The 21,426-nt window shown below is 40.5% G+C and overlaps 1 protein-coding gene across 1 annotated transcript in view; it reads left to right on the top strand.

Annotated features, from left to right (window-relative positions):
• CAMK4 (calcium/calmodulin dependent protein kinase IV) overlaps window positions 1–21,426 on the top strand; it is a 169,699-nt gene that overhangs the window by 49,195 nt on the left and 99,078 nt on the right. The gene's annotated exons all lie outside the window — the stretch shown is intronic.

The following is a 21,426-nucleotide window of genomic DNA, read 5'->3' as shown; positions in this document are numbered from 1 at the left end:
AGTTGATCAGTAACAACAAAAGCAATAGTAAAAGCAGTTCCCTTTTTATTTAAATGTTAAGTGATATGCTGCAAGTGCGCCTGAAACTGGATGATATGGTTGGCATAAAAATCTGACGTATACAGAATGCCAGTAGGTAGGTAAAGACAGTGCAAGAGGGCAAAGTTTGCTTACTAAATCTATTGTTAGTAGTAGATCAAGTTAAATTTTTTTTACTTAGATTTACATGTGAGAGCACAAGGGAATTTCTGTACTTGTACAAGAGAGGATGGGCTTGAGGGGGAAGATTATAGGCAGCCTGTTAAAGGTAGATTGATATTGTTACTTTTTGCATTCTTTAAAAGTTGGGGGTTTTGTAGCTTACAGAATATGTTTATTTTTATATGAATAGCAGGCAGATGTTTTTTAAGGATGGTGATTTTTCAGGTTTGTTGAGGCATATTTGATTTAAAGAAATTTGTTCACTTTAAGTAAGCCGCAGTAGCATCTGTCAGACCACAGACTGCTAGGTTGCACAACAGAGGTGTGTACAATTGGCACAGTCCCATTTAGACCGTATTTTAGTGAAGGTGTTATGAGTTATGCTCACATGCAAGCGTGGGGTTTGATACTTTAGCCTGATGTGGGTGCCACAGATGACATATTTAATGTGGATTTTTTTCCCTCAATTGCTGAACGTGTAACGTTTGTGTTGGGTGTAACAAGTCTACAGTACTGTTTTTTCACACTTAGATGCTGCATTGAGCTTGAAAAAATTGGCATAACAGCTAATGTTGTTTTGCAAGTTTTGCATCTTCTCTAAGATATTAATGATTGAGCTAAGCTGGAAAAAAAGAAAGAAAAAAAGAAAGACTTAAGCTATTACCTATTCTTCACTTCATTTTATTCTTTCCTGTACTATTCTTCATTTTCTAAGCTTGAAAAGCAATACAGTTGTTGCCTCAAACTTTGCTTGCAGTTTTCTCTCCAGCTGTTGTTCTCTGCTGTACTTTTTTGTCATTGCATGTTCTGTTTCCTCAACTCTGAAACCATAAGCCTGTCTACATATTTTCTATTTGCTGCTCCTTCTATTCTGAAGTCCTTTTTCTCCCTTCCTTTCTTGCTCTCCAACTCTTCACTTGGCACGTCTTCTGGCCCACTCTGCATTCTCCCACTGCCCGCTCCTCTCACCCCCTTGTCTTCATTTGCCTGTCTTCTCACTTCAGCATGCTTCCCTTCTCAGCGTCCCCTTGCATCTCGCCATCTCTGCCTATCTCATCTCCAGAAATATAGATAGATACAGATACCTGTATACATGTCCTTCTCCATTTCCCCATCTGGGATGGCTTCTCTTTTTTTCCAAAGGTCTGTCCTCCCCGTGTATATTCTTTTTCTGCTTTGAGTGGTGGAACTTCCTGGAGGGGAAATACCCTGGTGTATGGCTCACCACACAAGGTAGCTGCTTTCTCAGCATGGTTTCATCACACATGTTGGTCTGCGCTACTTGGGACGGGACATGGGGAGGCAGAGAATAGAGAGGTCCGTGAATTTTTTGGTATTGGCTGTATGAAAAGAGTGTCAAACACTCTTGCCTTTTTAGACTGTCATAGCTAAAATAATATTATTCCTCTTACAATAACTGTATGGTAGAGAAGTGGAAAGCCTCTTGTTCATGACGGAAGGGCATCATGGTGACATTTCTGCTGCTGTTGAGAGTCTCGAGAAGAGACTGCCGTGATCTTCATTCACCAACTCATTGCTATATGGGCTGTAATACTTAGAAAGGGTGGGAGTAATTTCTCCTAACCACAGACAGTTACTATTATAGTTGCCTATATAAAGCTTCCTTGGTGATCAGATTTAAAATAAAACACCTTCAGGGCATGTTTCACCTGACCTGTTCCAAACATCCTTAGAATGGAATGAATCATGTTCCAGAATTGCCCATTTCTCTCTGTTAACTGCAAAGGGAATTTAGATGATTATCGGGGAAGTAAATACCAACATTTGATTAGATGAGTTTTGCTCACTGGTTTTGTACAGACTCAGATGGAAAGAAGAAAATTGTATTGAGTCAGACAAGTAATTTGATGGTTCAGAAAAGGTATTCAGCATTTCTCTTAGCATCGCAGACTGTTACACAAATGGGGAGATAAAGCTGAGGTAGAGCAAGACTGTTTGTGCTAATGAGGCATCTGATGAGTCTGCTAATAAGTAAGAATTGCACAGAGTCCTGTGTTTTAACCAGAGCTGATGTAAATATTGTGGGGAGTTAAAATTAGCCAGAGGAATTGAACACTTACTGTCTCAGTTGAGTTGAGTTGAATACTTATGATCTTACTTTGAAATAGACATCTGTCTAAATTCCCTTGAACTGACATTGTTTGGTTTTCACTCTTTTTTTCCTCTCTGAAGAGAACTAATTCCCTGGGTGCACTTGAGAATCCTCCTCCAGGTTAGGCTGGGAAGAAAATTTATCTGAAAAGAGGCCGGCTAACTTTGAGGCTGTTCCATTGATGCTTGTGGAAGTTTTAACTGGTCTGTCAGAATACATTGTGCTGATGGCTGACAGGTGCTTTGGCCAAATTCTTCCTGATTGTATACCCTCTTCAATCTCTTTAACTCAACAAGAAGGTGAAGAGTCAGTTCGTTCTAAGACTAAGATGTGCTAGAGAAGTAAAGGCTTTAAAAAATCAGTAGGACAGCCGATTTTGAAAGTTGGCAAAAATTTTTCTAGTGCTTACTGAAATGGTCTTTACAAGGAAACCTTAGGCATTTTCATCATATGCCTCAGATCATGTTAACTCATGTAGTATCTGAAAAAAGAAATAAATGATTGTCTGTTTTTTTCAACAATGCCAGTATACTTAATAAAGTATTACCTCTTCCTGCAAAGCTGCAAAGCTTGCCTTTTTAGACTGTCATAGCTAAAATAATATTATTCCTCTTACAATAACTGTATGGAATATGATGTTCACTTTATTATATGAACATTACTTAAAATAACTATGGAGTCCTTTTTTTTTTTTTTTTTTTTTTTTGTCTCATGCATGGATTTCTGAAATGAAACCAGAACAGCAATTTTCTGTGTAGCACTGCAGGAGTATTTGAGTAAATGGAAATAATTTCAATTATTACTGTGTACTGCCCATTTCTCCATTTGGGGAGTACAAAAATAACTTTGTGAGTTCATTTGTAATAGCCCTTACAAAATGAAGTTTTTGAGGTTAAATTGGAAAAAAAAACCAGCAAACCTCCAAAACAAAATTTCAAAAGCAACCCAAAGGAAAAAAAAAGGGAAAAACAATTACTGCATCCAAAAGACTGTGAGCCTGCTATAGGCAACCATGTTGTAAATAGCTGTATTTTCTGCAGTTTCTGTAACTGAAGTGATTCTGAAATGTGACTGAAATGGTCCATGTAATGGTGAACTTTCAGTAAGACCAAGGATGGGGAGGCTGCCTCTTGTCATCACCGGTGGCAGCAGCAGCTGTTCCAGTTCCAGTCCTGCCATCGGCAGGAGGCTGCCCGCTATAGTCCTGCGCCTTCCTCCTCCCCGGGGCTGGCCACTGGTGTCCTGCACGATCCCCTCTCCTCTTCTCTGCACTGGGAGTTGGCAGAGCGTGCTTCTCACATGAGCTCGCCCTCCTCTTCAGATGCCATCTCTTAGGGCAGCGCTCCTGTCTCAGACTAATGGATGCATCTTTCTGATCATGGAGTAATGAAATTACAAAACCAGATGACTTCTTTTTTTAGTAATCTCCTCCTTTCTTTTACTTTGGTAGAAGCAAGGGCCTTTCATTTATCACAGCCAGTGTTTTTTGTTATTGGGCAAACTACACTGCTATAAACTAAGCACTCAAACTAATTACCCATAAATCTTTGTTTATCGATAATTACAGTTAACTCTTTGCAAATTAAATTCACTCTGATGGACAAACTATGAAGCTCTGACTTTCTACCATTACAGCTGATAGGAGTAGATTTTAAACTTAGGGGAATAATTTCACATCTTTAAATTCTAGTCAGGGAGATTAATAGAGCAAACTGGGAGAAAACAAGCTAACTCTTGATTTTGTTAATGATACTGGCAATAGACCTTTCTGATAACTGTAGAAAATGTGCTGAATCCTGTGTTCCTCCTTTAGGAACAAAATGTGATGCTTTTACAAAATTACATAGGCCCTTGGTGGGAGAAGGGGAATGAAGGTGGAGCTGAGGTGGTCAGTTGTGTGACATACTAAATGGGAAGTTTGCTGATTTTATTTCATTTTTTCTTAATATTTACAAAATTATGTTGAGTAGAAGGTTAGCAATAGTTGTTAGTTTCAGCAGGAAGCTAAGCACATTTGTTGAGACATTGGAAATCAAGAGTCTTTTCCAAACACAGTTTGCTTAAAAAAAAAAAAGTCTTCTCTGGCCTCTCTCACAAAATCTATGCTATTTCACAGAAATCAACAAGAGAGCCTAGAAATTCCCCATAACTGGGAATTACTTTTGCTGCCTGTGTTATTGTAGTATGACTGCAGTGAATGTATTAAGTAACACATATATTAAACCATAGTGTACTAATCTAGGATAACTTACATAATTATTGTTACCAGTAACTGTGTATAAAATACGTCATATGTGTGGTGAAATCATAGTCTGAAGTACAAGCTTGGAGCTCATTAAGGTCCTGAATAGCATTAAGGGTATTATCAAAGGTTGATTACTTACTGATCATTTATCTTCATGATGGTGCCTTTGAACAAGCAGCAAATATATCTTTCTTCAGATTTGAATGGTTGGGATTTCATCTCTTTAGATTTTAATTTTTCCTAAAACTAGACACAATATCTACCTCTGTTACCTTGCAAATAGTAAACAGCGTGCCGTGCATTTTTCCCTCTTGCCATCCATGGCTATTAAAACATTTGGTAGCTTGATACTGGCTGAATATTGTCTGAATGCCTGCTAAGTTTTCTTTAAAGATGTCTTCCTGTTTGCCCAATTTTCTTAATAGTCAAAAACTTACTGGCTAGGTTGAGTCAACTCCGAACAAGTAATCTCAAGAGCCAGCGTGGCCATGGTGTGCTTTTCCCACAGAACAGCATCGTGCCTGAGTGCGGGTAGGTGTTCCAAGCCTCAGAGATCTTCTGTTCATCAGAGGACACATCAGCTCTCTGGTAACAGATTTGCTGTCTGAGGGTAGCCTAGGTTTGGCAATGTTTCTCCACTAAATTTCAAATACAAGTGAAAGATGGTGATATGATATGGCTGATAATTCTGGTTTACCTGCAAGAGAAATAATACAACTTGTTATAAACTGCATTCAGAGCAAACTCTTTTATGCAGAACATGTGTTCTTTTACAATACTTTAATACTGCGGCATAAGGAAATTACCAGAGGTTGAGAAATTTACTGAGTATGTTGCACTTCCATATGTTCCATATGGAAGTATGTTCTACTTCCATAAATAGTAGTCTCCTGTTCTCTCACACTTTTGTGGCCCACATTAGCATTTTTGTTCCCATTGTAGTCTGGTGATGCAATGTAACATGCATTGCTTTCTGTTAAATGTAGGGTGAAAGAATCTCTGGCTAAAAATTGTGCACCTAGATTTTAAAGCACTGCCTCCAGTCCCTGTGTGTTGCTGAGATGTTTTAATTTCCATGATGCAGTGAAGAACGGATTCGGCTCCTTGCAGTGTGTGGAGTTCTCTGTTGTGTTTGCTGCTCTTGACTGTACCTCTGTGAAGTGGAGAAGATTCATTTGAATTCATGAGCAGTGAACCATTGAGTGGAAGCTCAGAGAGTCTACAGTGGATTCCCAAGCAGGGGCAATATGGTCTCAGACCGATTCAACAAAAGGATAAGGTCTGACTCGATACAAATAATACAGTTCATCTTCTCTCATGTGGCTGGCAAAAAGGATATTTGTAAATGTACTTCAGTTTTCCTGCTGATAAATGGATTAGAAATACCCTAATTCCATCTGTCCTGGTTCTTTCCTTTCTTTTGAGAGGAGAAGGAGGATTTGCAATAAATAACGTTTGGAATTGCAGCATTCTGAAGTATTTGCTGTGTGTAACTTCATAATATTTGACCTGCGTGCTTACGCCTTGAGCGCAATTCAGTGTCCAAAACTAAGAGCTGTTTCACCACCCAAATGAATCAGCCAGAGAAATGTGGGCCTTCTGAGTCAGGGGGAGCTTTTTGGTATTTCTTTCCCTCTTTCTCTGTACAGAGTTTCACCATATAGCCAGGCTATCTCAGCATCTCTGCTGCAGCAGCAGCAGCATTTGATTCCTCTGTCTATAGCCAGGCCCACCCTGCTGAAAGATTAGCAAATGGACTATGTCAGAAGTTAGCAGTTTTCACTGGAGGTGCAACGCATGCGTATTTAAACACCTTGGTTTTACCTTTCAAAAAGGCCAGTATGCCACTTCTTAAGAAGTCGGTCTAACTTGACTTCCCCGAAGAATTCAAATGAAAGAATAACACAGCACTTGGAAGTCAGCTTCTCAGATAATCACGTCCCTGACACAGGCTGGCACAAAAATTGTATTTTAACAAGCAGGAGAGTTTTTGCCTCAGGGCAATAATTCGGGAAATTTACTTAATTTTCTATTATTGTAGTTCGACACTGCAAAACAACCCCCACAGTAAGCTCAGGTCTTACTGGAGCAATTTGTGAGGTCTATGACGAGGAGGCCTTTTTGCCCTTCGATAAAAGCTAAGAGGTATCTGAACTATATGTGTCATTTCTTTTTCATTTCCCTCTTTTGTTATTTTTTCTTTAAGGCCTTAGTAGTCCCATGTTAGAAGGGTGATGCCACTCAAGGAATGTGCCTTTGGCTTTTTACTTTTGGAGCAACGAAGGCATAAATTTAATATTCTAATTACTCATCTTCATAGATTTTACACTACAACACCGTGCAATTAGGTCCTAATCCTACTCTGTTGCTGATGGCAAATTTGCCCTATAAATAAATTTTGCATTTATGCTGCTACGGAAAGGCTTCCAAAGACAAGGGACTTCAAAAGTGCTCTAATTGGCTAAATGCAGCCATAGGGGGAAATCCAGAGATGTTGGAGTAAATGTAGGATAGCAGCGTGTTGTTCAGGTACCAGGCTTTTTTCCTAAGGGGACTGACACAATGGCTTTGAAGAGTCCTATTCAGAAATAAGAATATAGAGAAATAAAGCTGTTAATTTGAAATATATGACCTGAAATTTCTAAGTGGCTTGCAATAGCCTGTAACTAGCTTCAGTAAGAAGAAGAGTATGTAACAGATAGAAACATTTCTCAGTAACATCTGCTTATGTATCTGCAAGACTAATAGATACCGCTAGACAGGTATTACTTAGTTTTTCTATAACCTGGAATGCCAGTTCTGAGTCTTTAACATTAGGGTGCTTTCAGTGTGTTTTGTTCTTTACCCACCTGACATATTTTTCAACATTGTGCAGTTGTTGTCTACATGTACAACTGCATGACATCACCATGTCCCACTTCTGACCAAAACTATTTTTCAGACCTACCTTAGATGTCCACAGTTGAAAGGCTATTGTATAACTCAGCTACTCCTCTCTTTATATCCTACCTCCTTTCTGCTGTCTTTGAAAGGAGATATGGAAGGTTTCTAACCTCCCCAAGCAGCAGCAGGATGCATTTGAGGCTGGCTGTCAACTCTAGAGAGTGCTAAACTTCTCTTTTACTAGGAAAATGGTGTCCAAGAGTAATGCTGTTATTGAAAACTTCTGTTTCCTTGTAAGTGCTAGAAAAACATCTTAGTGATGTCCTTCTGATGGTTCTGTTTGGTGCTTTTATTTCCATAACATCTTTCCCCAGGAAAACAGAAAAATCTAGGGTTTTTGTCAGTGTTACTGGTTTCAATGTGGTATAGTGTTACTCAAGCTAGCTCTGAATCAGTTCTCTTCCTGTATGGGTTTACCAGGGGAAAACAGATCGGTGAAGTGCATTTAAACCCTCATTAACCTCAGTTTATATGTTGTGCATGTTCCAGTGTCCTGTGATAAAATCATGGCCCCGTGGCTGTGAGTGTAGTCCCTCCACCTCCCTCAAGTCATACTGAGGTTATGTTCATCACTTCCTCTTCCTATGGCTAAACATTTTTGAGTACCTGAATTAGTTTGTAGATATACCCTAGTTTCCATCAATCTGAACCACATTTTTTATATAACCAGGGAAAGGATAGACATTTAGGTGTAACCTGAGGCTATAACATTTTTACTGTACGGCATTTTAGTTTACATTCTGTCTACCTAATTTACTAACTGACCCTAAAGAGAACTGCTGAGATAAATGGTGCACAGTCTTCCCAAAATACGGAGATGCTTAGGGGAGAGGAACACGAATCATGGGTAGTAAGTTACAGAACTGCTGATAGCTCCAGCAGGTAAATGGAAGAAGTGGAAGACTACAGGAGGAGAGGGACAGACAGTGGGACAGAGCCTCCAGTGTCCTTGAGACTGAGGTCTGCATTATGCACAACACTTTTTGGATCCTTGGGCGTTTATGGAAAATGTAATATAAACTGCTGGCACTAAAGGGCCAGGGCTGCATTTAGGCACAATGATGAATGTTTTGTCAGCCATCACCACTTGGCTTTATTGTCAAGACAGGACATGGTCCTCCACAAATTTCTGTGATCTGTGTGCTTGCAACAGTTTTTCAAGTTTGTCAGTGTATTCAGTGTTTAAAAATCATTAGTGTTGTTTCATTAAAAACATCAGTTTCCTGACTGAATTCCCAAATTTGCCATTGCCAACAGGTTTATTATTAAGTCAGTGTGGGGGGGGGAAAGTTGTATTTTCAAAGATACGGGTGGAGGCATAAGGAAAGAATCTCTGAATGAAAACCTGGATAAACTTCCTAGCATTATAGTGAACCTCGGAAAAGTATATCTTTTTTTTTTCCCCAGGATGTATGCAATAATTTAAAATTATATTATACTTTGCCTTCCTTTTTGAATCTGAAGCTTTAGAGATCCTGACCTTACTGAAGTTCTTTATATAACTGACATATGCTAAAACTTTGTGATGTATCTTTTGCAAGGTAAAAGTATTATTAACTAGATACTTGCACTGCATATGAAAATATGTAAATACATAATTAGGCAATCTGGATGGATAGTCTGTTGTTCACAATAAGTACTGTACATACTCTGTTAAATCTTCAGAAAAGAATTGTTGTTCAATTTTGGATGAGTTTTGGTAAATCAGACTCAGAAAGTCCCAGCCCAGAAGCAGCATTTTGACATACGTAAAGCTCACTAAGTTTGTAGAGTTTGACTTCGGTAGCTGGCAGCACATACGATCTCATTAAGGATATTTTCTCCTTAAACATCAAGAAAACAAATTGTGGGAGGGGATGGCAGGCGTACATGATACCTTCCACAGCTTGGTTCTTATTCAGAGGAAAATGCTCTGCATATGAATGCAGTGCTTGATCGTCTGTCTCTCTGTGGGACACAAAGTGTTGTGCAGCATGGCTGGTCAGCCCTCTTGAAGAACCTGCTTGTCTGACAACAGCCTCATGAAGATCTGTGGAGGTCTGTGTCAAAGCCTTCCTCCCTGCTTGTGCGTCACAGCTCTTTTCACAGGTCTGGTGGCGTCAGACTGTGGCTGATGTGGAGGCTGAAGCCCATGCCTGCGGAGGACATTTGCTGTGCAGGGCAGGCACCAGCTATTTGCTTACATCGACACCTAATTGTATGACTGTAACCCAATTAGTGCTTATAAGTGCATGAACCAGTGCGTGGGCATGACTGACCACACTTTTTATTCCAAGTCTCTCTCTGAAAGTACATGGGGAACTTTATTTCATACGTCTAAAAAATAAATTGTGAATATGTAAATCCTACACAGACTATGTTGCAAAATACGGTTCTACTGTGATTCTATTTTACATTCTAATAAAGGTTGGAAATGCCAGTCTTCAGATGTGTGATTGGAGTATGCTGTGCTTGAAGTTTCAGTACAATGGAGAGAACATGAAAGAATTAATTTATTTTTAAATCTGTAATACACCATTGTGTTGAATTCTTTATGTGCAGGAGTACAGACCGACATAGATTAGATTAGAATCATTATCCTGGATTACAGAGCGGCTCTGACAGCTAAAAAAAGTCAGTTCTTTAAAAACGGAAGTTGCAGTCATTGGAAACGGCAGTCTTTCTTTGCCACAGCAGATTAAACAGTGGCTTGGTCAGTGGCTGGTATAGGGAGCTTCAAGAAAAGATAAAAGAAGTTCATGGAGTAGAAGATCTGGAATCTTCTCCTGGAAAACAGTAATTTCACTCTCGTTAACTTCAAAAAAGAGCTCCCTCATCTCAAGCGCTGAGTAGTGGTGACACTTTCTTGAAAACGTAATTCACTGTGCAGGCCCTTGCTTGCATATGTATGTCATTTGGTACCAGGATGGTCTGTGATCACTGTCACTGAGAATGGTTTCTGTGACATTCTGAACATCCTGTTGAAGTTCCTGTAGGTATAAATACCTGCATCAGGAGCTGTCACATGATAGGAAGATAAAAAATGGAATTTCACAAAAAGCAGAAAAAGCAACAAGGAACAGAGGACAAGGCAGTAGGTCTCGAAGGGAGAAAGCTGAAGGTGCATCATTGATTAAATTTACCAAGGAAGAGATTTGAGAAATGTGCTAGAGGGAAGAGGAAAAAGAAGAAAAAGTTAAGTCCTTTACTTAATAGGGAAGACAAGAAAAAAAAGCATTGTGTAGAGAAACCTGGGATCTTTGTAAAAGGTTAATAGAATATTAAAGGCCCAATTAGAACAGAAGTGAGAATATTTCGGTAGGTCAGAGTGCTGATCTTGGTGGAGAGTTGATGATGTCATCCCAGAACACTGAAGAAGGAAACTCTCAGGATCAAAACCTGAGTCTTCAGCTCTTATCCTTGAAAAGTGACTACAGTGAGGTGAGGTCCCAAAAGTCTAGACAAAAGCAAAATATAGGTGAGTGAAAAAAGGTTGGAGAGTGAATGAGTCCATAGATTGTAGTTCAGGAAGGCTCACATCAATACGTGGAAAAATATTGAAACAAGTTATTAAATGATCAATTTGTAAGAGCTTAGAGAGTGGTAGGAGAGAGGCAGGCAATACTGGCATGGCTTGAGTCTCTGTGTGACTCAGTGCATACTTTTTGTTTGTTTTGTGTTGCAGAGTGTGCATGGCCTAGGGGATAAGGTAGACATGGTAAATACAGTGTACCTTGACTTCTGATGAGATTCCCACAGTGCTGTTGTGCTGGGTTTACGTGGCAAGGTTTTGGTAGCAGGGGGCTGCAGGGGTGGCCTCTGTGAGAAGACATCAGAAGCTCCCTCCATGTCAGACACAGTTGCTTGCAGCTGGGTCCAAGATGGACCTGCCGCTGGCCAAAGCTGAGCCCGTCAGTGACGTTGGTGGTGTCTCTGTGGTAACGTATTTAAGAAAGAGTACAAAACACTGCACAGCAGCAGCGTGAGAGAGAAGTGAGAGCGATGTGAGAGAAACAGCCCTGCACACACAAAGGTCAGTGAAGAAGGAGGGGAGGAGGTGCTCCAGGTGCCAGAGCAGAGATTCCCCTGCAGCCCATGGTGAAGACCATGGTGAGGCAAGCTGTCCCCCTGCAGCCCATGGAGGTCCACGGAGGAGCAGATATCCAGACTGCAGCCCATGGAGGATCCTATGCCAGAGCAGGTGGACATGCCCTGAAGGAAGCTGTGATCCCATGGAGAGTCCACGCTGGAGCAGGTTCCCAGCAGGAGCTGCGGCCCTGTGGAGAGGAGCCCATGCAGGAGCAGTCCGTTCCTGAACAACTGTACCCTGTGGAAAGGACCCATGCTGGAGCAATTTGTGAAGGCCTGTCTCCTGTGGGAGGCACCCCACGCTGGAGCAGGGGAAGAGCGTGAGGAGGAAGGAGCGGCAGAGACAAAGTGTAATGACTGCAACCCCCACTCCCCATCCCCCTGCACCGCTTGAGGGGAGGAGGTAGAGGAGCTGGGAGTGAAGTTGAGTCTGGGAAGATGGGAGGGGTGGGTGAAGGTGGTTTTAGTTTTGTTCTTATTTCTCACCATCCTACTCTGTGATTAATTGGCAATAATTAAAGTTAATTTCCCCAAGCTGAGTCTGTTTTGCATGTGATGGTAACTGGTAAGAGATCTCCCTGTCCTTGTCTCAACCACGAGCTTTTCCATCATATTTTTCTTCCCACCCTCCTCCTGTTGAGGAGAAGTGATAGAGCAGCTTGGTGAGCACCTGACAGCCAGCCAAGGTCAATCCACCACAGTCGTGCATGGCATTCTTGTAACTCTGAGAAGGAAAGTGTGGTGACCCCAGCCTCCTGCCCACTTTGGCCCTTGGGGAGGGTGGGAGGTGGCACCAGGGTGGGTAGTAGGGAGTGCTCCAGGGCGGCTGCCTCCTTGTGGCGGGGATAGCTCAGGACTGATGTAGCACTGTTCCTGTGTGCATGTGGAGGAAATCCAACATTTAGGGAAGGGGTAGATCTACTTAGGTCTTTCCCAGCCACCAGAACCAAAGTCTGCCCAGCTAGAAAGGTCGGCCTCTATAGTTTTGAAAGATCAGACCTGACTTGATACCTCTCCCATGCTTGCAGTAAGTTGGCATTTGGTCATCAGACTTACCAGGACTGCAAAACTTATCGCTCTGATGGCAATAACCTCCCACTGACACAACCTGCAGCAGAGTATATTGCCTTAATGCTATCTTCATTTTCTCAGGAAATCTGTTTTATGTATAGTATCAGTGTGTTCCCTGCTTCAGCTTCCTCTTTATACTGTAGCTTTCTTATTGCAATAAAATTATAATGAAGTGCAGGTTATTGTTATGAAGATGGCAAATTAGGTTTTCTGACTGTTACAAAAATATTAGAAATGAAAGATTAAAAGTGCTCCATATTATGAAAAATCAGTTATTTCAGTTTATCTTTTTACTTCAAAAATATAGTATCTTTAATGGAGAATATATGCAAGTATGATCAGAATTTGCAAAGCATTAACAAAAGTGTTCATTTAGGGAGCATCGGCAAAATATACACTCCTCCAAACTCTTTTGCATTGCCTGGCTTTAAGTCTTACCTCTTATGATAAGAAATGGCTGTCCTACCTGGTTTAAAGAAGAAAATATACAGAGTAGCTAGAAAAAAGCCAAAGTACTTTTAAATCTGCCATATATTAAAATTTTGTTTGTTGTCTTGTGGTAAGAGGTCCAGGGTTGGCACTGCACTTCTTGGCAAAAGCAACTTATTTCAGAGAAACCGTTGCATAGGAGTTGATGACTCAGCACAACATGAACCTCCTGGGATAAAGCTGCATAACTTACCAAAATGAGGGCTGTTCAGGGTAAGTATGAGCATAAGAGTTTGCAGAATCCCAGAAATGACTTGGCCTAAATTAGCTGGTAAAGAATTTTGTTCAAAGCTTGGTTTAGATATACAGACATGAATAGCCATGAAATTTTCCCTGTCTGATTTAAAAAGGTTACTTTTTTCTGTACAGAGCAAGCTGCTAGTAGGTAAACTTAGGTAATGTCCCTTCTACTTCCCTTCCCTCGACCAGGAAAACTGAGAGTCATTACGGGATGTGTGAAATTCTTCATACGGTTGTCATTTAGTGCAAAGGCCAGTTTGCCTTCTGCACCTGGAGATTGTCATGAAGAGCAGTGATCAATGATGTTGTCACCTACTCAAAGTACAGACTGTTTAAAACACTTCCAGATGAAGGAATGTGTCACGGGAGAAAAACAGGCAGGCAATACTGCAACGGCCCAGGAAGGAACGTCTCGCAACACACTTTTGAAGGTTTTTAAAAGTTTTTACTGCTCAGCACTCTTGCTCCTCGCATGCACTCTTCATTAAGATTAAATAAACAATGTTTATCCTTCCTTAGTATCTCTTAAGAGGAGGGTGGGAAAAAAGTGCTGCTTATGAGATAATGATTTAAACGGTGCTTAAAATAAGGCATGTGTGTTTCCAGGGGAGCTATGTTCACCGAACTGTTGCAGTTGTCAGGCTTTGTGTGCTGCTTAGGGAGGGACGGCAGCTGCACGGCATGTCACTTAGACGGAAAGCGCATGCACAGGGTCTGTGGCCGTGAGAATATGCCTGAGACTGCCAACCCAAGGATTTGGGCCTGCGTCTTGCACAGGTAGTCTAAGCACCTGGTTTTGAAAATTTCCCCCAGTGTTTCCAAAGTTCAGTACCAAGGACAAAAATCTGCATCCTGCTGGAAGCAGTAGGAGTTCACTCGGTCCACTCTTCTACCTCTTTTCTTTGCTCTCCCTATTTCATTGAACTGCCTAAACATGAGTAAGTAAGTACTCTCCTGTCCCTGAAAAAAAAAGAGCAGTCTCAAAGGAAACTCCATTCTAAATAAAACATTCAAAATCATTTTCTGGATCTGTTGGGCTGCAAGAGCTTCACGTAAAAAAATCAACCTGACACTATTACAAGTTCATTTTCAGCCAACTTTCAACTGCAAGTTTTTTTCAGAGTTGGTAGGAAAGAAATTGGTTTTCCTATTGAGAACTCCCCTGCTGTTTTAGAAATACAGTTGTTCTTATGTGCAGTCTAACCCAATTTTTTAAAGGGGCTAAAGGATGTAGAAGAAAGAGTGAATGTATTTTCTATATATTTTTCTTCCACAGTGCTGTATGAAGTGCTCTGATCTTCACCTCCTATCTGCATTTCAGCAGTCTAACCTGAAGCTTTGTTCAGGGACTAACTTTCTGGAAGTTGAGTTACACCAAGGAGAGCAATGTACAGACAGTAAAGCAGTAACCTCTGAAATTCAATGTAGTTCGAATTTTGCTTCCATGTCTTCAAACTAAGGTCCGAGGTAACGATTCTTGCTCTTTTAGTAAGTCTGGGTCAGCTGTATTCTTCCATTCAACGAAAGGCAGGGAAGCCAGATTCGTCAAAATGCTTTAAGATATGCAATGTTGGTGGTCTGTTTCTGGTCCTCGATGTTTACCCACCAGTTAAACAGCGAATTAAGAAGTAGTATTTGAGGTGGGGAAAATAATCTAATGTTAACATAGATATGGTAGAATGCAGCTAATTTAACCCCTAGCTGAATGCCCACTGTTTTAAAAGGCAATAATGCCAGGTGTAATGAAGTGTTTATACTCCTTGTGGGATAGAGGTCTTTTTCTATAAATTTCCTGCAATACTTGAGGGAGGAGCCCCAGTGGAAGCTAGTGAGAAATATGCTGCTGCAGTCCCAGCCGGAATTAGCAGCTACTGGTCCAGCCACTGCAGCGGGGGTGGCTTGGACTGCTGCATTTTAATTAGTGTTTCACCAGCCAACCTAGCCCACATCTAAAGGATTACAGTTCTACAAATTGTTATCTGTGGAAGTTACAGGTTCAAGAATATTGGCAAGCACTAGTTTGATTACCGTTTATTTAAAAACAGTGTATGTCTTTTGTTGGGAATGTGCTTATGTAAGGCTCCTTTTGTTTGTCTGTTGAATGCAGTGAAGGCCGAATATCGAAAATATCTTGTTGGTCTATTGCATTGCCTTCGCAGGCCAGCCTGAACAGGAATCAATTGCTAAAAAGTCCTCTCACCTCAAATATTAGAAAATCAACACAGCAGCTAAAAATCACAGAATTAAAATCTGAAAAGGTATGGATGTTTTTGTTGTCAAAATCAAACCAGATGGAAGTCTGGAATGCAACGGAATTAGCTTTCCTTTCCAGAACTGTGTATGTTTTTTCCACCAGCCTTGCCTTCCTCAAAGATTAGTTTTATTCCTTATAGACTGTGGGAGTTCAAGGGTTTTTCTCTCCCTACATTATGTTTGTTTTGTGAAATTTTCCATTCTTTTTACAAGTTGTGAAATAATGAGGGGGAAGGGAGGGCTGCAGTTCCGTACAATTGCCTGCAAGTCCTGTATATGTAGATATTGATGTTTAGAAGAAGCTTTTAGATCAGATTTGAATAATTTAAGAATTGCTTATAAGTTCACTGTAGAAAGAAAGTTTGTTTTGATACGCTTTCACATGAAATGCAAGCTGTGAGAATTTCCAAATTTACATGTATGTGCTTTTTAAAATGAAGGCAATAGTAGTAATGCCATAGAATATGCATATTTTAAATGTAATTTTCATTTGTATGTATGTCAATAGCTTTGTCAATGATTTTTTTTGTTCTGTCCAGTCTTTAACTTCAAACAGGGCATTTAATTTTGAAGTCTAGGAACAGTAATTTCATTCCTATAAATCTATTTTGACCTTCTAGTGTATATATAGGAAAGAGTGAATTAATGTATTTTAACTTTAGACTTCTGTAAACTGTACAAAAAAAATCAGTATTCTTTATGGAAACCAATACTGGACTTTAATCTGTTACTGCAGCTTTGGCAGCACAGATTTCCACGGCTCTGTAATAGGTGCAGTTTTCTTGGGATCATTCATTCTTTCATCTGATTTGTGTGGACAAACTAGATTGTGTAATCATTCTTTGACTGCATGAAGCACAAACTGATTTATTTTTCAAAAATCAATTCAGAACTTAAGGAATTTAATCCAAATTAAATTTACAGGTGATTACCTTGAAGACTGTATTTGTGCTGGGTTGATCCAAAATGCAGTGTAAAACCCGGGATGAGCGGGCATGGTGTGGAGATGCAGACCTACTTTTGAAAGGACCAATTTTCCTACTTCCAGTGAAAATACTGTCAGTGACTGTTTGTTTATTTTATTGTAAAAACTGCAGCTCTTGAAATTCGCCTTTCCTACCTACCTGTGGCCAAATGAACATCTGGCTGTGTTTCATTTTGGTTCCTGTTCCTGCTTCAGAGGCAGAAGCTTTTTGTGGGTGTGTGGGAGAAAGGCTTTTTCCAACCTGGCTCAAATTCTGTCTTTTCTTGCCGTGGCTTTTCTCTCTCTGCCAGTCTGCACCACAGGTCCACCCCGACCCTGCAAATTCCATTTTCTCCTTTATGTGCAAATTCTGCTAATCACTTCCACCTCCTTAACACCCCTCCTGGGCGTCCCAGCCTTCCTTCCATCTGTGCTGACACCACTATTTTTGACTGCATGTACTTGAAGTGTGACCATGCTTTTTCTCTTGGCTTCGCAGTCTGGACTCCTTAGCACAGGCAGAGCACTACGTTGCTGTTGCTCAATCTCCAAAACATGTCCTTCTAAAATAATTGTGAATTCAGTAACACCTGAGGATAATAATAAGAAAAATAATCCAGAATACTCAACAAAGTGTATATTAGGGGGGCAAAAAGTTTTACATGTACATTTTCAATATTTTTAAAAGATTTTTCAAATTTGTGTGGAAAACAACATACATGCAGAGATCAGTCACTGTATTTTAGTCTAATTTCCCATATTAAGTGGTACTTTTAATACTTTAAATTTTTCATGCAATCATTGGACTAATGACTGAGTGAGTTTATCATGTCGCTGAAGTATTTGTACTGCAGGAAAACTAGTTCTGTGCTAATACTGAGTTGCATGTGTAGCAGCTGTGATACATTCCATGCACAGGATGTCATGAGGTTTCTCATGAGTTGTCATTGTCCTCATTGTAGGTGCCATCACATGGAAGTGAGTGTTTTCATTGTCCATTATGATCACATAGTTAAGATATATACATTATTTTTAGGTTTTTTCTAAGTTCAAAACTGGATAGAGAAACATATTTGTGTAGTAAAGCATATAGAATACATAGTAAAGTGATTTGGATTTTTTTTTGTTCTTTAGCATGTTCACAGTTATATGTGGGCTTTTAAAAGTAAATCTTTAACAGAATCGTTAAGCAGTTTTCCAGACAGAAACGCGTATGTTAGTAAAAGAGAATTACAATGTTTTCAACAATGTAGGAATTCTAATTTTTACTATTCTCTAACTTGGCCAACTATATATTCCAAGAATATGCCTTTTTTCTTATGGTTCCACCCAACTTCAAATAGTTTATGTTTTGAGTTCAGGCAGCCTGTTCTAGACAGAGATGCAAAAAAGCAACAGCTGGATGCTTCTTTAAGCCTAAAAGTAAGTGCACACTTACACACACAAATATATATAATAAAATATTTCTTATAAATGTAAGTGTGTGTATATACGCAAAGGTAGATAGATAGATATATGTGAGTGTATGTATTCACCAACTACAAAGAGGGAGGAGCTGGTAGGATCAATTCTAAATATGCCAACACAATATAGTCAGTAATCTTGTGTTTGGACTCATCTGGAGAATGGGAGACTTAATTTCTGGTTTCTAATCTGAATTGGGAATGGGTTGCTTGTCAATCACACACTGCAACGTACTTCTGCAAGTGATTATTAGATGGTTGGGCTTAGGGTCCTCTCAGTTTCTTCTGTTGAAACTGTTCATGCTGTAGGATTAAATATTCCCTAGTGTTGGTATCTCCTGTTTATCAAATAAGTGCCTTAACCATTGACTATAGGTGATTTCTTTCTATAGCACCATTAATATTTGTCATTCAGAAGAAGTGGAACACCACCTGCAGAAAATGGGACATTGAGAGGCTTGCAGTCTGTCTATCTGGCCATAAATTTCATGCCCATAGAAAGTGGCACGTTGCCACAAGAATTTTTGGTTTCTGTATATTTGTGTTTTCTGACTATGTGTATCAATGAAATGTTTAGTTGATTCAAATTCCAGATCTGGTTCTGAGAGCCCAGTTGATGGCAGTCAAGGTTTGATGTTGAAAAACTTAAGGGCAAGAGGTTACAATTAGCAGCTCTCTGAGCTTTTCAGTTGCACGTTAGATTTTTGCAGCTGAAGCTTCCCACTGCTCTTTGGTGATGAAAGCGTGAATTACTCCAATTATATTGGTGACCTTCCAAGTCATACAGGCTCAGGAAAGCTGTATGTGCTGATTCTGCAGAAGGCTTGCTGAGCTCCAGCCGGAAGCCAACATAAGCAAAGCAAAATCACCTTATTTGCACAAGGGAGTTCTGTTTGCACATTTACATTAAGACCCATAGGCTGCTTCCCCCCCACCCCACCCCCCCTTTTTTTTTTTAATGGGAAGAAGCAGAGAGATTCTGTTATCACCAAAGAGACAAGGAGTCAGGTCTGTACTAGTAATGGTTGTCTTCTAAGCTTTGCGTCAGGTGTGGTGTAAGCAGGTTGCCATCCTGTTCCTGAGCCCCAGTGCTGGTTTCTGGCATGGAAGAGGAAGGCAGTGTTAGCTGCTAGCTCGGTGATCTCTTTCCCGGCTGGTGGGAACATGTGTGTCAGAGCTGGGCATAGGCACATAAACCAAAAGAGCACTCTCTGAAAGCATTCCCAAGTCTTGTGATATCTTGTCATCATTTTTCCCCCAAATTAGGACTCCAAGGACGTGCTGTCAGAAATCTTTACAGTAGGGAATAATTTCTAAACTAGCCCCTCTGTGTGTTTTGAACGGTGACTAACGAGCCTGATGGCAAACTGTTCATCTGGACATGCCTTCATAAATTCCTGTCTCTCCGGGCTGTCATATGCCTCTTTTGAGGATTATGCTGCCTCTCTTCCAGCTTTGGGTACAGTCAAATGAACTGGTAAAGGTGGTGCCATGCTACCCCTGCTGGTAGCATGTCCTTCTCACCCCTACGCCAGTTCTGTTAAATCATAAGAGGTGTTCTAGTGGCTAGGTTTTTATTCATGTGGAAGACTGCAGAGCCAGGTTACAAACTGTTAAAGCAAGCACTGACAATTACTGAGAGACAGTGACTGCCCTCCATCACCGCAGCAGCAAACACCTGGAGATATGCATGGGAACGGTAATCTATTTATTTGAATCGTCAGCTGCACAGCTTATCTAATTGTGCCCTCAACCAAATAAAATCGCTTCTAGAACGTTTGCTGCCTACTTAGTAAGAGCATATGTAGACTAATGAGTTTAATATTTATATTGCACTCTGAATATGTGAAGCAGGGTACAAGAATGATTTGCAGTTTATGCAGAGACTTCCGTATTACAGTGCTGTAGTGAAATACTGGAGATACAAACCTTATCACAGCAAGTCCTTAGAATTTTATCTTTTAATATTTCTGGTTGTACTTAAAAGATGTGAGTGTTTTTTCAATGTGGTGTATTTTTTTCTTCTTGCTAAACAGAGCCTTTTGAGACTTGGCCAAGGAGAGGAGATCTAATTAAATTCATGTAATGATTCTGGGAGTCATTGAGGCTTGCAATACTCCCACACATTCATCAATACATTGTTATGAGAGACAAATCATTTTAGCATTTGAGATGAAGTGAAGATTACTTTATGTGTATTTGATGCACACAAGCCCTGGGATGATTGAGCTGCATAACCCTTGCCATAGGTGACCTTTCCTGATGAAGAAGTCTTTCTGAAATAGATCTTCTCAATCAAATGCCAGTTCTTGTGCTCACTCATGTACTCGTCAAACTATGGACATGCCTCTTAGAGCATTATATGGCACCTGTGCCCATGCTGAGGAGGGAGAAGTGCAGAGCATGCATGGCGGTTTTGTACTGCACCCAGAATAATAAACCCTGTGTCACAGCTTTATTCATATAGTCAAACATGGCTATGCCATTCCAAGAAAGCTGCTTGTGTCATTCTGCAGCTCATGGTCATCTTCTATAGACATACTGAGATGGGTTTCTTCTGGTTCAGAGAGATCTGCAGTGCAATTTGGTGTGTGGTATATATGAAATCCTTTCTCTGCAAAGTGGCTGTGTGCAGTTCTGCAATGTATGTTATTCGGGGAGTCGTGTATGATAATGGCAGTTCCTTCTAGCTTAAAAATCTGCAGCTACTTGGAAGTGCTGAGGCGTAAGAGTGTGTGACAAATCTCCTGAGGACAAAAGCCTTCCAAAAATGCCTTAAACCAGTGCTGACACATAGCACTTCAATGCATCCATTTTGATGGTGGCTGACACTGGGTTGCTCAGCAGCATCTAAAAGTAAATGCGGTAGAATATAGAAGTATCTGAATTGTTTGTAAGCATTAGGGTTTTGCCAGAGGTTTTTCCTCTCCTTAGCTAATTCATAGAGTACAGGTCCCTTCCTCGACGGCAACAAGTAGAGCACAGCAAGTAACCTCAGCAGCTGAGCCTTCTTCTGCAGACTGTCTAGCCCAACCTCCCACTCAGAGAAGTGCCTTCCAACCAGCAGAGCCATAATTTTATGTTATTAGCACATTCACATGGGTACGCCTTGAAGGCAATCAGAAGATGTAAGCCCAGTTCAGAACAAGCCCCACCAGCTTCAACTGAATTAACCAAAAGTGTTGCTTGCTCCATCTGGTGCTGAATTGGTTTGGGCAACTGGGCAGGGAGCAGCACAATAATTGTCTCTTCTCTTCTTTTCTGTTTCACTCCCCATTACTGCCATCAGCAGCTAGTTAAAAAACCCAATGCAACTAAGTGTTGCAAAAGGGTTGCCTTAACAAAGACAAGATATGTTGCCACAGGTTTGGGGCCA

The sequence above is a fragment of the Calonectris borealis genome, chromosome Z (assembly GCF_964195595.1).
Source record: "Calonectris borealis chromosome Z, bCalBor7.hap1.2, whole genome shotgun sequence".
Taxonomy (NCBI): domain Eukaryota; kingdom Metazoa; phylum Chordata; class Aves; order Procellariiformes; family Procellariidae; genus Calonectris; species Calonectris borealis.
Note: the sequence above shows the minus strand (reverse complement) of the source record. Positions and strands in the feature narration are given on the sequence as shown.